The following is a 14,907-nucleotide window of genomic DNA, read 5'->3' on the forward strand; positions in this document are numbered from 1 at the left end:
ACTTCACAAGGGTGCAAACCCATTTCACAGCCTTTGCTCTGCTCTGGTCCTGCCCCACAGGTGGGGCTTCTGATGTGCCAGAGGCTCCATAGCCACTTGGAGCTGGACCAGAGGCTCCAGTGGGTGGGGTGTGGAGCACTGCGCTGCCCCACCTTTGCTGAACTTGCCCTGGCACTCCCCAGCCACACAGTTTTAATTCTTTTGAGCCAGCAATTATTTCTCTTGTCCCTCCTTATTCTTCCTCCTATTGCTGTAGGGAAGTGATTTCTGTACAGTAAAAATGAAGAAATTTCTAGAAGTGTGACCATTGTAGCAGTGAATGCTAAGCAATTCCTTCTTTCCAAAACCACCATTTCAATTTCTTAGCTTTGGGCAATTTGACCAAGAAAACTTTCCCTTTTCCTTCCTCCAGCTTTAAGCAATGCCTCTGAGGAAGACAGATTCCTGTCCTACTGTCAGGACAAACTAGATTGTCGCCTAAAATTCCATGCAGCCATGGTTCTATGTTTTTTCCTCTTCTAAGAGTCTTCTAAAACTTTTCTGCTTAATAATGACTTCATTATGACTTTTCTGAAACCTTAGATAAAGATGACTTTCAAAGTAGAAACACATTTGCACATTGACAATGGAATCATGGAGAGCCTCATAAAACAAAAAAAAAGCAAATGAAGTGTGGTATATGGTTTTAGGTGGGTTTTTTTCCCTATATCTTCTTCTGTGAGAGTTTTTGCTGGCTGCAATTTGCTTTCTCCTCATGTCCTCCATAGGACAGCAGATTTGTAGATTACCTCATTAGTCAGAGATGCTTCTCTGGTTCCTCTCATTTTTCTCTGCCACCTCAAGTGAGGCAAAAGTCACTCTCTGTGGCAGTGTTGTCACTGCTGACTGTGGGCCCAATGATTAATCATTTTGCACCAGTCCCTTGTATTCCTGACCACCCCCACAGGACCTATTCAGCCACACTTGTCTTAGTTTGCAGAACCCAAAGCATTAATTCTGAAATCTATAATGTAAATAATGTAGTTTTTAAAATTCTTACTATAATATGAAAAAAGTGATTAGAGAAAAGTCTTAATTCAGAAAGAAAGGAATAATAGCTGTAAGTGTCAGGAGACCCAATTTCTTTCTCCATTTTCTGACTGGTGTTAAGTTAAACTTACCATTGGGGTCTCGGGAATGAGACATAACAGACAACACATTTCAGAAAGCACATTATCATTTTCAGTAGCACTGAGCAAGCATACCTTTCCATGCCAGTGGGACATCAAGTTTGTTTGGAAGAAAGACATGTAATGCGCTTTGCTTTCACATTGTTTTCTGTCTTTAAGATTTAACTTCCTCCTTCTGGCTCCTTGGACCAGACTATCGATCATTCTGCATTCTGGAAACTAGAAACAAACATGTTTCAGGAGCTGTCTTTAGGGATGTATGAATGCCAGTATGTCTCCAAGTGACCTTCTGTAGAGCAGTCAAACACTGTATTTGCTGCCAGATGCTGTAAGAGTTGTGTTTGTTCATGACACAATGTGGCTGAAGTAAACATGAATAATTTCAGTCAAGCACCATGCATCCTTTAAGTCTTGAAGGAGTATTTCTCACACCAATTTCTGAGGCTCATTAGTACCGATTCCTTTGCCTCCACAATGGTTGGAGGGTGTCTGAGGGAATATTACTATCCTTCATCAACTGAAAAAGTGGATAAAACTGTCTTCAGGTATTGTTCTATTACTTGATTTTTCTGCCAGTTTTCCTATTCAGCTAGATTTTTTTTTTACTTCAACATCTTTTTTTGAGTCTGACATTGCTTTTCCTTGCACAGCACTTCAGTTCTATATCCACGAGTAGTTGTAACAAGGGTGGTCCTTTTAAAGTTATCATCCATGTTTGCAATGGAGATATATTTACAATACGTATACATACATACTATTATTTTCACAAGTTCTGCCTGAAGGGTAAGAGATCTATACACAATTGATTGCTTGAAAATGTTTACACTAGAGTGATCTTCAAACAAACTACCCAGGGCTTAGAAATAAAACAAACAAATCCGTCTGCTGTACCACTGCATCCTCTAATCGGGAGCAGAAGAGAAGGCAGAACTGTTAGAGACAGCCCCCAGTGGTGTGATGAAGTAAATCATTCATTGGGGATTGTGTTTCCTGTTAATTACAAAAATTACTCAGAATGCAAGTTATTCCCCAAAACAGGGAAGTAATTACTCTCTTCTGTGAGTAGATGTACCTAAACAGTACAATTTTTCTTCTGAAAAAATAGATGCTTGAAAGCTGTATGTTCACATTTACTAATTATAGAAGCATAGAATAATTCAAGTTGGAAAGGGTCTTTAAATATCAACTAATCTAACATCTGCTGAAATCATCAGGAGCAATCTGTCTTAAGATAGCCCCCAGAGCAGGCTACAGGAATTGCCATGTAGAAACAATTATCCCTCTCCTATGGCTACATGCAGGTTAATTGGAGTCTAAATAAGAGCAGAATGAGGCTGGATGACAATGAGGTTAATTGGAGTCTAAATAAGAGGAGAATGAGGCTGGATGACAATGTCTTTGTTAGTTTCTGTAAGAAATACAGAAATACAGTTTCTGTAAGAATACAACCAACTTAGCACCGTCACCCACTCAAAACTGCACAGAAAAAAGCATCTGTGCAGATCCACAGAACATTCTTAATTGCTATTAAAAATCTTCCAATAATCAATCAAATGCAGGACTACATATATATAAAATTGTAGCTCTCATGAGTTAAAAAAAAAAAGAGCAGAAAGCAATTTACAGATGTAAAGTACAATTCCTGACTAAATTTCCAAACAGGGACTGTTTCTTCTTTTATTTGCTTTTTTTGGCTTTTTTTTTTTTTGAAGTCTGGAATATTCTGTATTTTTAAGGTTAATAGTCATAATTTATTTACGAAGATGTGGGAAAGGATTTTTTCTTCTTGTTTATCACCCACAAAAATGTGCTGTGCAGTCCATTTATCAGTCTTTGCATATGCTTTTCCATCATCTTCAAGAACTATGAATCATTCCACACCCCAAACTCCCATTTCTGATGCCCCACTAAAGAAAATCTCAAAAGGTGATGTAACAAACCAATCAGTCCTTAAATGAAAACCATCCATGCATGTGCAGCCCTTCATAAATTAAATACTTATAAAATCATACTGCTTGTTTTGTTCTTACAACCTATTTTCAAGGTGCTAATGTTTGGTGCTGATAATAGTATAATAAGTGACACATATTTCAATGCAGTAATTTTATTTTGTCAGTATGATTTCTTCTCAATATTTGTGTCTCACCTCTAGAACCACCTCCAAATACTAACAGAATTTTTGTTCAATGAAATAATCATCTACATAACTTTAGCATTTTAAGAACAGACAGGCCAAGACTGAAGATATCAAATACAGCAGCAAAATTATTTCTAAAAAGTCTAACTTTTCAAGCCTTCCAAATAAGTCCTATCACAACTGATTAAAGAAATTAAAAGGCTCTAAAGTTCTGAATAATATTTTTTAATATAGAAAATACGAATGCTCTGTTTACCATCATAAATTGTTGAATGAAAAGAATTAAATGACTGCTGTCTTTCCCTCTTTTCAGTCGTTAGGCTGTTAAATAAGGAAAAAAAAATCATATTTACTATAGCAAGATTTCTCAATAATGAACCCTTTGAAGATACTTAGGATAGATAATTCCCCTAGCAGAAGGCTTAAAACTGTGTTTAAGACAGGGTTCCAGAGACAGCAAGAATTCCGATTATTATATATTCCTCATCTGCTTTTAAGGCTTTTTTTACCCCATCTTACCTGTTAGCTGTGATGAAGAGAATAAGCAGCCTACATTCGACTTTCTCATGCAAATCTTATGTGAACACATTTGAATAATACAAAAATTGTCCAATTTTGTGAGATTCAGGGATGATCAGTTACTCCCAGGAAGACAGTATCCCTTGTGAAAGTGTCACTGTTAGAACTGCCCTAGGAATACCCTTTTTAAAGGGAGAAGCAAAATATTCAAGCTCAGTTGGGCTCTATTTTAAATAAATTTATTTCTTTTACAGGATTAAGAGCCAGTTAAAAGTTATGAGTAAAGATAGGAAAACAGGCTTGAATTCATCCAATCCCCTTATAGGCTTATTTTCTGTATTTCATGTAGAAGTACAGAAATCTTATTTTAAAGTGGCAAGCACATGAATTACATATGGGGGACACCCTATGGAAAATTGGCAACATTTCTTGTTGAAAAACACTTAGCTTTAAGAATGTGCTTAAATTCAGCTTTTTTTTTTTTTTTTTTTTTTTTGTTAAGTGGAAATGAACGCTAACACTAAGTATTTGCTTGAGTGCTTCCCTGAATTGAAGCCAAAACAAAGGATATAGAAAACTAATAAAGAGGATAAAGGAGGAAACAGAATGATTTAAACCCATCTAGCATGCATTCCTGGAGATTTTGTGAAACCTCAATTTAATACCTGTGTATTTCTGACACCAATATAGTAACACCACAAAATAAATCTGTGAAAGCTAAGAAAATTAAATTTTAAGGCATAAAACCAGCCTGTGAACAATAGCTTGCTTCACACCCCAGAAAGCCAAATCTGACTTAGGTGGACTAGAAAAATCAGAATAGGAGTTTTCACAAAAGGCATTAGAAAGAGAAATTATATACCAGTGATGCTGTAATTTGTGAAATAGAGAATTTCCCTCTGTTTCATGGAACAAGTAATCTAATGCAGAAGCACGTGTCTGCGTGGTTAGTGATGGCTCATTTAAAGATAACCAGGATAACATATGTATCATTTCATGTTAGTTTATATGGTATAATTCATAATTTTAAATATTCTTTTGACAGCTATAACATGTGCTGTCATTTGAAATTATGTTTGTCCAATCTGAAAAATTTGAAGCAGGTGGAAGCAGTATCCATCTTCACCTGATTTCTGATACCAGCCTAAACAGATTTTTTTCTCTCAAAGGATTATGCTGCCCTGATGCTGCCTCACACCACAGACAGCAGGCTCCATAATTAAGGTTGTATAATTCCTTTCACTTCCATCCACACTGGATTTCCTAATGCCTGACCTCACATGGCAGAATTTCACGAATTCTATTCCTTCTGAAATATTGGAGCGCATGTTAGAAAGGTACAACATCTGCTATCAGCCATGAAAGTTGGGGTGGGTTGTTTGACTTGGAAAGTGTACAAATAAACACACTTCTTCAAAAGCTGAGTTTGGCTTGCAATCTGGGGCTTAAGGTAGAATTTGGAAAGCCTGGTTGGATCCTTTAGTGAGTCCTCAGAAATCAACACAGAGCATCTGTGCTTCTTGGTGTATATCATAGAGTTAGTTCTGCCAATTATTTATTCTGCCTTGCGCTGGGAGTTGAGAACACTCCAGTATGGATGGCTGCACTCAGGGCACAGCCCCACCCCCAAACATAGCACCTTCAAATGGAGGCAGACATAATAGTGAGACCAAAAAATGCAGAAGGAAAACAGTCAGCAGGTTGTGAAAATTAGTATATCAACAGGCAACAGAAAATTCATTATGTTTTTGGTCTTTCTAGGAGAATAAGAAAACATTTTGGACTCACCATTTTTCCAAGTGCAGATCCAGCAATTCTCATTGTACCTCTGCTGAATTGCTGACTGTCACATGGCATTAACCATACCACAATCCTCTGAGTTAGGAAAGACCTTTCTGATTTGAGCCAAATAGATGCTATTTTTAATGTGGATGCAAATATTTTCAAGTAAAACTGTTGTTTATGCTTGCACATTTTTGAATGCTGCATGAGGAGCCCTTTGGAAGCACAAGGCAGAGGGTACTGCCTGAGGCAGAGGCTCAGAGCCTGGCGCCCAATGCCTTGGTGTGCAGGGGGAGAGTCAACAGCATCCATGGCCACATTCTCTTGACAGATGTGGCTCAAAATACTCCACAATTGGAAAAACTAATACAATCCAGGACAAAAAAAAAACCCACACTGCATGGCTGTACCGTTTTCCCACTCCCCAAGAGACACAGGGAAGTGTGGACTGCATGGGTAAGCAAGCTATGGCTGAGATAGACCCTAAGAGTCTGCCTTAACATGGGGCTAAAGGCACAGACACTAAACTAGTTTGTCTGATCTTGGTGAGTTACTTCTGTGTGCAAAATTCAGGTTACAATGACTCCCAGTAGCAGTGTCTTTGCCCAGCTGAGAAAAGCTCATTTTACTCCAGGAAACTACAGCTAGACACAGCAAAGTCCCAAGCACAAGGGAGCACACCACACTTTGATTTCATCAGGTATCAACCCCATATTAAGAGGGAGAAAATGCAGCTTTGACTAAAGCATAATAATGCCAATAAAAAAAGGACCAGTCCATCCTGATAGCAATTTATAGTAGATAACAATACACCCTAGAGCAAATTTTGTCCTGTGTCATCAAATTTGCTGATACTGTGCACTGTATTTTAACAATGCATGTAAATGGTTTCCTTCAAGAGATTATTAGCCTTCCTTATAAGTTTACAATTATTTTAAACATCATAAGAAATACCTTCCTTGCCATGTACTTTCACCAAAATACTTATAGAAATTTTTCTTGCCACAAACATAGTATTTTATCCACATTGTATGTAATCAAAACAGCTTTAAGGATATGTCTCTCTCTGCAAATAAGAGAAATTTCTGCAAGTCAGAGAAATTATAAGCATGAGATCAATACCGTGCTGTTCTCTTGATTTCAGGGAGAGCTGAGCGAATTAATTTCAAGAATCTACTTGTGAGATACAGTAGGGAAGCTGGGGGGAAAAAAGCTGAATAGTAATAGGAAAAGACTTTTCATGTGCTCCCTGAATATGTATCATACCTCAAAAATAAGACAGGTTTCTGTAATGCATGCCAGAGAGCATTACCAAGAGCTTGACTTTTTTGTAGTTTCTCATTCTTTAAGAGAATTTACAAGAGAAACAGAAGTCCTCTTCAGTTTTATTCCCTGCTTTATTGATTTACGCTGATTTCCTTTCATGATCTTCCTTTGCTGCAAGAGAGAAGTGACCACTCTTAAGATCTACCCAAAGCCCATCTCCCCACCCTTCCTCTCGGACAGTGTAGCCCTTCCTTCTCACCCTTCTCCTGCAGGCAAAGCCATGCAACCTGAAGTGAAGCAGGTGTCAGTGAGACAGAAAATCAAGAGGTTTTACAGATTCCATGGCTGAAAGAAGCTTTGTTTTAACAGGATTGCTTTCGTATTGTAAAAGAGCAAAGGTGCTCTTTGGAAGGAGCTGGGACATTGAAGAAAGGCTCAGTTGAAAAGTTTTATGTTGCAGCCCATGCTTTATGTGTTTTGGTATCAGTGTCTGTATACAAGTGAGTATTTTGTATACCAGCAATTTTTTCCGACTGCATGTCTCAGGTTGCGATATTTTTATACGTACATATTCATTATATTTCAATTTCTTTTCCTTAAAACCATTTTTCAGTTGATTTTGAAATAAAGCAAGCTGAGCAGAGCCAAGATTAACCCTAGCTCAGCATAATAAGAATTGCAATATTTTTTTCCTCACCATATGTTACTGAAATCCAAGGATAGAAAGTATAAAGAATTTCCTCCCTCCCAAAAAATTGTAAATTGCCTCACAAAAACAACAGTTTCCGCAGATATCTCTTGCTCTGCCTGAGGAAAATGATACAAAGTCAGTGCAGCAAGAGTACCAAGATAGTAAAAATTATTCCACATGTGCATTACCTCTCCTTTAACTTGTGTCTCAGTTCTGTAGCTAAACCTGGTACCCTTGTAAGAGCCCCAGCACAGATCAGCTGCATCAAGAGTGGTGGCAGGGTTGGAAAGGAGAGAAGGAATTTTTTTAAATAAATAAACTCTCTAAATATTGCTCTTGTTTGGGAGCACTTGTGGAATTCCATGGACATCACAGGGAGAAGGTAGGTAGAGGAGAGACTTGCAATTGGAAATAAAAACACAACAGCTTTCTTGGCCTTGTGGTGGAACAGGAGCCAAGAAAGTAAGAACAGTTCCACTGAACTACTGGTAGAACACAAATACTTCTATGCTGTAATATTGTCCCATTTCATTGTTTCCTCAGTAAGAGCTAAAGAGTGGTGTGGCATGAAGATAATACATTTCTTTGGTTATTGAAACCATTACCTAGTAACTGGACGGTAAGACAGAGAAGAAAACAAATATGACGGTGGCTATGAAGAGCACAGCTACAGCAAAGCAATTTCAGCACCATTTTGATATAAAACAATAGTAATCTTCCCTTAGTTATGAGGTCAACATTTAGTCATCCCATGGTATAATTGTTACAAAAGAAAACAATATTTTTACTTCAGCTTCAATTATATCCACAATATATCATTATTTACTGAGACTGTCAAGCATTTCACAGGAATTAAGAGTGATTAATAAATGCATCCAGACTGAAACAGATTTAAAGCTAAATAATTGAGCATACTTGATTTCCAGGTGGCTTACATAAATTGGTTTAAAAGAGTCTCAAAATAAAAAGATGTAAGAAAAAGTTAATTAACCTAACTTTTATGGCTATCAGACATTATAAGAATGGGCTTACATCCTCATACATAATTGTGACTTTGTGCATATACATTGTCCTACATGCAGTGAACCTGGAATTTTAATGTTTTTTGGCCTCTGGACAAGCAGCAGAATTTATGAAACCAGGTGAAATAGACGTAGTAGTGGAAGAGAAAAAATATGAATTTTGCAGTTCTTTTAAATTATGCAAGTCTTTGCTGTTAGGCATTCTAAATTCATTATTTCCACCACATTCTAAAATTACTGATTGCTTACAGGTGTACATCTAGAATATCTCAGAAGGTATGATTGCATGATTCAGAGAGATGGCCCAAGGAGTTCATGTGAGGTTTAAGGATGACCTGAAGTCAAAGAACTTTCTTTTCCTACCATCACTGCAACCATTAGCCTGGTGTGTTTTTCTGGTTCAGTCTAAACCTCATTTTTTTTCAATCCACTGCCACTTGGGCTGTATAAGGAGTCTGCTATAGGTCTGACAAACTTTTGCAATGGGAACCACACATTTCACTTTTGGAAAAAGGATTTATTTAGTCAGATTCTCCCTAAAGCACTCATGGACCAAGACATCCCTACACTGTCACCAAAGGACTCATCCATTTAGTGCCTGGATGGCTGCAGCTACTTTTGAAAGAAAAAGTGCCACCATTGAGCTATTGAAAGAATGACTAGGCTTTCTTCCTCTTAAAATATATATTTATAAAATATATAAAATAAAATGTGTAATATATGCTTTCATTCATCATTCTCTCTGTATGAAGGAAAAATTTACTTCAGCAGGGAATTTGAGTGGAAAGTGATGAACAACTCTGAGGAGAAAATAGAAGCATACATAAATTTATGTGCAAACATCTAACCATGTTTTTACAGACAATTTATAATGTCTAATCCGAACTTGGTGCACTAAAAGCAATAAAAACTTTAAATCCTGCCATTTATCCATTTAAATTAAACATAGAAGCTCTTCTGGGGTTTACAGAAATTAAAACCCTCTCCTGAATTCATGTTACTGCAACAGGACTTGGAGGATTGATTTTCAAGGAAATGGAATTGGCCATTGCTGCTTTTAAATGTCAGCTCTGCTTGTCAAAGCATAGATGAAAACCAGAAAGTAAATAGAAATATGTAGTAATATCTCTATCACACTTTTTTATCATTTATTTTTTAATTAATTTATCCTTAAAAACATTTTGGATTTCTTTAGACTTAACTTTAAAACTGTGGAAATATGCTCATAAGCGGAGATAACTGACTGAATTCCTGCAAGCAAAACAAGAGGTGAGTAATAATGCACCACAAATGGATGAAAGTACTCCTTGGTTTGGCTCTTTCCTCCACTCACAATATGACAGCATCAAAAATATTTTCATTTGGTTAACTTTTAGATCTTTACAGTATGGATTGATCACATCTGGAACATTACCCAGCTGCACAGGTTTAGAGACAGTACAGTCACTGTTGTACAATCACACCCTCTTTCTCTTTGCTTTACAGACTAGAGAGACCTATTGTATTTCTTTCCCACAGTAAATGGACATTATATTACAATGCCAGGCTGATTATCCATTCTGGCTCCTGGGTCTCTTTCTTGTACATGGGGCTCCCTCTTCCTCCCTGACAGATTGGCCCTGAGCAAGGTGTGCAGGTGCTGTCTGGATATCCAGGGAAAAAAGTGCTGGGCAATTTCAGGAAAATTGTTTTGAAATCCATTAGCTGGAAACGTTTTCTCTAGAAACTGCAGAAGCTAAATGTTTCTGAGAAACAAACCCAAAATTAAAGTGAAGGTGGATGAACAGAATTCATTGTAATCTAATAACTGTGCAAGTATTTTGGCTACATTCACTATATCTGTCAATCATCATGCCATCTGAATAAAAACAAGACAATTACATAAACTACAAAGAGGGAAAACATGTTAACCAGTCCACACAAGCTTCAGAGGTAGTATTACAATACTACATGATATTTCCATTTATGGTAAGATATTCAATTCATATCCATGAACATCCTTAGCCTCTGAAGTATATAATTAAGTAGGATCAATTTGGGGTATTTGAATCCACATGTATGACCATTTTGCCCTGCTAGGCACCTGTTGGTTTAGACAATTTAGACAATAACACAAGCTGCACATGGTTATCAGCAGCTGGCTGTGCTGCACAGTTTGCTTGTTTCTATAACACTGCTGTTTCACAGCAAGAAAGATATCAAATACCTATTTACATTGCTTTCTGCTCTTGGATGAAGTTTTAAGGGTAATCAATAATTATTTGACGAAGGCATTAGTGCTATTCATTGAAATAGAATGATAAGCTGATGACGAGTGTCAACCAAGAAAACTGATCTTCTTGACCCCTCAGCCAAATGGCTTAGGGTTTTTATCTGCCCTTCCCTATGTTCTGGAACACAAGGTGTGGATCTGTGCCCCACTCCAAAGCACTGAAACACTGAGAAATGAACTGAATTTGCACTGTGGCCAAATTTATCATGGCACATCTCCCAAGGAATCCTCCCTTGACAATGTCTTTTAGAGTTCTGCTAGAAAGGAGGCAGACAATGAAGATTTTAGTTTAGTTCCTCTACCTTCTACAGGTCATAAAACTCCTGTGCAAAAAGATGTCTACACTCTTTATATCAATATAACCTGACATAATACAGCAGGAGAACTAATAGTTTTGGAAGTCGCTGTAATTATGGTGGAGATTTGGATTGAGTGTCAGGAAGTCTTGAAGATTTCTGATTGTTAGGGAAATAAGAGGATAAGCGGATCTCTACATAATGCTGTCCCTAAGTTACAAAGAGGCCCTGGACAAACTGTAACACTTCAAAGAAGAAGATAAGACAAATTAATGAGAAGGGGGAAGGATAAAGGAAAAATGTTTTATTATTAGTGCTGTCTCTCCTGATTCCAGAAGAAAGTCACTTCCAGAGAAATAAAAATGAACACGCCATAAGGTGAGCAGTGAGGTTCACCTGTTATGTGGCAGCAGAGAGGCAGCCAGTGCATGCACTGACTGAAGCTGCTGCCCCAGCCCATCCCCGGGTAACAACCATCAGGAGACAAAGCACAAGGGTGTAGCTTGCTGCAGCATCCCAGGCTCCACAGACAGGCACAACGCTATTCCTGACAGCGTGGAACCCCGGTGGCCACCAGCCTGATGGTCAGCTTGGCCATCACAGCTTACCAGCCCTCTGTTCAGCCAACACAGACTAATTCCTAGGTCTCCCAGTTCAGTAGAACCTACCATAAGTTGGCAAGTGTTTTTGCTACATGAGCTATTAAGGGAACTAGGTAAAAACCTGCAGCAGGAATGAGGAAGTAATGCCCTTTAACATTAGGTCCTGCAGTATATCAACTGCTCTCTTATTTCTGAAAGAGAGTCATGCCTCCCATTTAATCAGCTCTCTTGAGAACTGCAACACTTTTGCAGGAGATCTCATAAGCTGCTCTTCCCAAGTAAAATGTTCCTGTTGTTATTTCTTTGAAATGCATCAAAGAACAGACACACTAAAAAACTCATTTTTATCCGGGTTTAGTGTAACGTCCTCACTCTATGGGAACTATGGAAAAAACAAAAGAAAACAGAAAGCAAAACCCAAAACAAATGGACCCCTCTTAGGCATGACTTTTTGCATACACTGGTATTAGGATAACGAGTCAAAAATGCCAAAAAATCATTCACAAATTGTATACCGCAAAAGGTAATGTTTGTTTAGTTGCATACATTACATAGTAATACCAGCAGTAACTCCATTCTGCTTAGTAAAAATAAGCACCAGATTTTAATTTTACAAAGCCAATTAATGAGTCACTGATCATCACAGAATTAGAAGCAAGATCAGTTGCCCTTTGCTGCCTGTTGGCAGACAACTTAAGTGTTTACAAACCCAGCAGCTGCACAATCAACCTTACAGCAGAATTTCTGAAAGCAATTTCTAAACTTTTTGTTTATTTTCCAAAGAACTGTTTCATTGCAGCCCTCTCTCACAGAGAGTAATTTTCAGCCTTTAATGATTTCTAAGCATCAGGCAGTCCTTTCATGTCTGGAATTTGTCTCAATTACTGATCCGATCTCAAGCATCACTAGGTCATCTCACCCTCTGTTTTCACTAATCAGCAAGAAGAAAACAGAAAAATAAAACAAGGGTTTTCATACTCTTGTCTGCATGCCTATAAGAATAGCAACCCATACCAGTATCTTTGTTATCCTAGTGTCAACTATGACACAACCAGATTTTCTCTATTTTCCAGTTTTACAGGGCCTGTTTAAGAGTATGACCACTTCCTCAATGTCCATGGTAGGACTCAGCTAACCAGGATGGTACTGAGTACAGTACTGAGTTTCAGTACCCATTAAATCAGAATTTCAGGGACTGGCACAGCACTTTGGTATCTGAATTGCCTCATGCCAGGGGAACTTGCTCACACAGCACAGAAAGGGCAGGAATTGTGGCCTGAAAATACCTAACCAAATCCAGGATGAAAATCCTGGCTCTACATCAGGATCCTGGCTGCTTGCAGAGAAATAGTGAAGGAGATTCCTGCACATGGCTAGTGGCTGCACACTTGCTGCAGCAATTGTATTCAAGAGTAGTTTGCTTTTAAGTAACTGTAGCAGTCTCTGAACAGTCAGTCATATCAAATTAACTACAGAGCTAATATCGCCTTTGTGATGCTTGACAATGTTTGCTTTTCTTTATTTTATTTTAAAAAATAATCATCATAGAAGCCACCAAGCTGGCCCAGTTTCTGTTGTAACTCCTGACTGTCCTGTTGCTCTGACAACATAAACCAGCTGTACTCTCTGATGGAGCCCTGAGCAGCCAGAGCATACCAATGAATCTGAGCCCAGGTCTTGGTCTGCTCCCAGAAAGGTATAATTTTGTATTTGCCAAGACTAACTCAGCCAGAAATACAGAACATAGTAGTTCTGCATGTGCTGTGGTACTTTTTAGTCTTTGATCACATCTGCACCAGGGAAACTCTTCTCTTTTCTTCACAATAATTGTTGAACTCCATACGTCTGAATTCCCCCATCTGCCACATAGTAATGTGACTGAAGACACACTTGACATTAATATAATGAACAAAGACTAAAAAGCTGAAGCATTTTTCAGTTAGTGGGGTCAAGGATATCAAGGTCTCTATAGCTTGACTGTATTTCTGAAGCATAAAGATCTGGCAAACATCTGTATGCATTCTTTGCTGCTTTGAAACAAACTGCTTCACTATTTTCTGTTAGCAAAACAAAAGCCAAGTAAATATTTAAAGATCTTAAACTTACTGAAACAGAGAAACACACAGCCTGCTGGGAGAACCAGCACGCTTCAGTGTGGCCTTGCTGCCAGCCGTACAATGGCTTGTCCATGGAGCAGCTGGATCCCGCCCTGGCTCTGCACAGAAAAGACATAAATTGTGAAGGAGCCCAAGCATAACTGAAAACAGTAAGATTTGCTTGCACTGTTTCCACATTAAATAAACTGTGCTTTTAAACCCAGGAGCTAAGTTTGGGGACACTTACCATTCAAACATTACCAGATGGGAAGCAGAACAGACACGCTTTCTCATAGGGAAGAAGTCTTTCTTAGCTCAGGGGTCTCTTGATATTGTGGGCATGCCTCCATCAAGTTTCTGATAAATTACTGCTCAAAATCATTATTTCTTTACCATTTTTGTACCAGACCACATCAATGCTCAGGCACAGCTCTTCCTCTACTGGACCCTGGCACACACAGAAGAGATGGGATCAGAGATCCTTTTTCCCTACGGAAATAAGAGTCTTGAATCCTACCCAGATCTAGCATAGCACATCACTGACTCAAATTAACTGTCCACAGCAAACAGTGCCTCAAACATCTGGCCATCTGGCTGCTATGACCAGCAAGTGCAATTAGTTCCTTTTTTTCTCATTTATCCTTTCTGGGCGCCATCAACATATTCATAGAGGAGGCGAGCGGCACTTCCTGCATTCCAAGAGTCTCTCTAGATCCTACCTCTGTTATACTGTCTGCCAATCTATAGAGGAAGGAATTATTTTCACAATTAACATTACTGTGAAAATTAAACAGAAAAAAAAAAAGAAAATTAAAAGATAAATTACATAAATTGCCAATTAAAAAACCCTAAGAAAATACATCTGCTTTCTACAATGAATCCCATTTCTTTACTTTAAAGCTGCCTGGTGCACCTTTTCCCCTATATCAGACACATTTTTCAACAAAATAATGAATATTCCTTATTGCTGTCAACCTTAATCCAGTGATCTATACTCAGAATCACAGACATTTGATGAAATTTATTAAGTGATACAGAATGTATTTATTACAACT

The sequence above is a fragment of the Melozone crissalis genome, unplaced genomic scaffold, assembly GCF_028551555.1.
Source record: "Melozone crissalis strain CALT ecotype California unplaced genomic scaffold, PUWL_Pcris_2 ptg000027l_1, whole genome shotgun sequence".
In the NCBI taxonomy this organism is placed as follows: domain Eukaryota; kingdom Metazoa; phylum Chordata; class Aves; order Passeriformes; family Passerellidae; genus Melozone; species Melozone crissalis.